The sequence below is a fragment of the Macaca nemestrina genome, chromosome 7 (assembly GCF_043159975.1).
Source record: "Macaca nemestrina isolate mMacNem1 chromosome 7, mMacNem.hap1, whole genome shotgun sequence".
Lineage (NCBI taxonomy): Eukaryota > Metazoa > Chordata > Mammalia > Primates > Cercopithecidae > Macaca > Macaca nemestrina.
In genome coordinates this window covers 84,870,510-84,871,111 of record NC_092131.1, presented here as the reverse complement: position 1 = coordinate 84,871,111, position 602 = coordinate 84,870,510, and positions in this window count along the sequence as shown.

Sequence of the window (602 nt, the reverse complement as noted above, 5' to 3'; positions counted from 1 at the left end):
TCAGCAGGCTGTTCCTGTTATGACTAAGAGTGGACATTGTGTTCAGGAAACAAAGCCAGACTCCCCTGCTCTGGCTTCCCCCCACCCTCACACCCAGGAACACTCTCCCAGCCCCCCTCCCACCAGTTTACTGTCACCTCTCAATATAGCTCTAGGGTGTGGAGGTGGGTAGGGAGACAGGGGTCAGCTTCTCTGGGCAGGAGCACTTTCCATTAAGATGTGGCCTCTCCCCAAGCTCCCTAGCTCCCTAGGACGCAGCTGCCCCATTCCTGGGCTCAGGAACACACCTCTCTCCCCCGGGCATTTGGACCTTTTCTCAGTGTCCTTGGAGGGACCTGAGTTGACCCCACATCCCCATCTCCTGCAGGTGCTTATGCCAAATCATTACCCCCAGGGGATGCAGGCCACCTGTCCCCAGCTCTAGGTTACTCGAGGCCCCAGAATTCGAGCCAGGGGGTTAGCCCATGGCCCAGTGCGTCACTGCTTGGTTCCCATAGCTCTGGGGACATGATAAGGAGCTGAGAACACCAGGTCAGTCTGGGTCGGGTCCAGGTGACAAAGACCAGGCTTTGTCCTCAGGGAACCCTGTGCTCTGAGCAGGC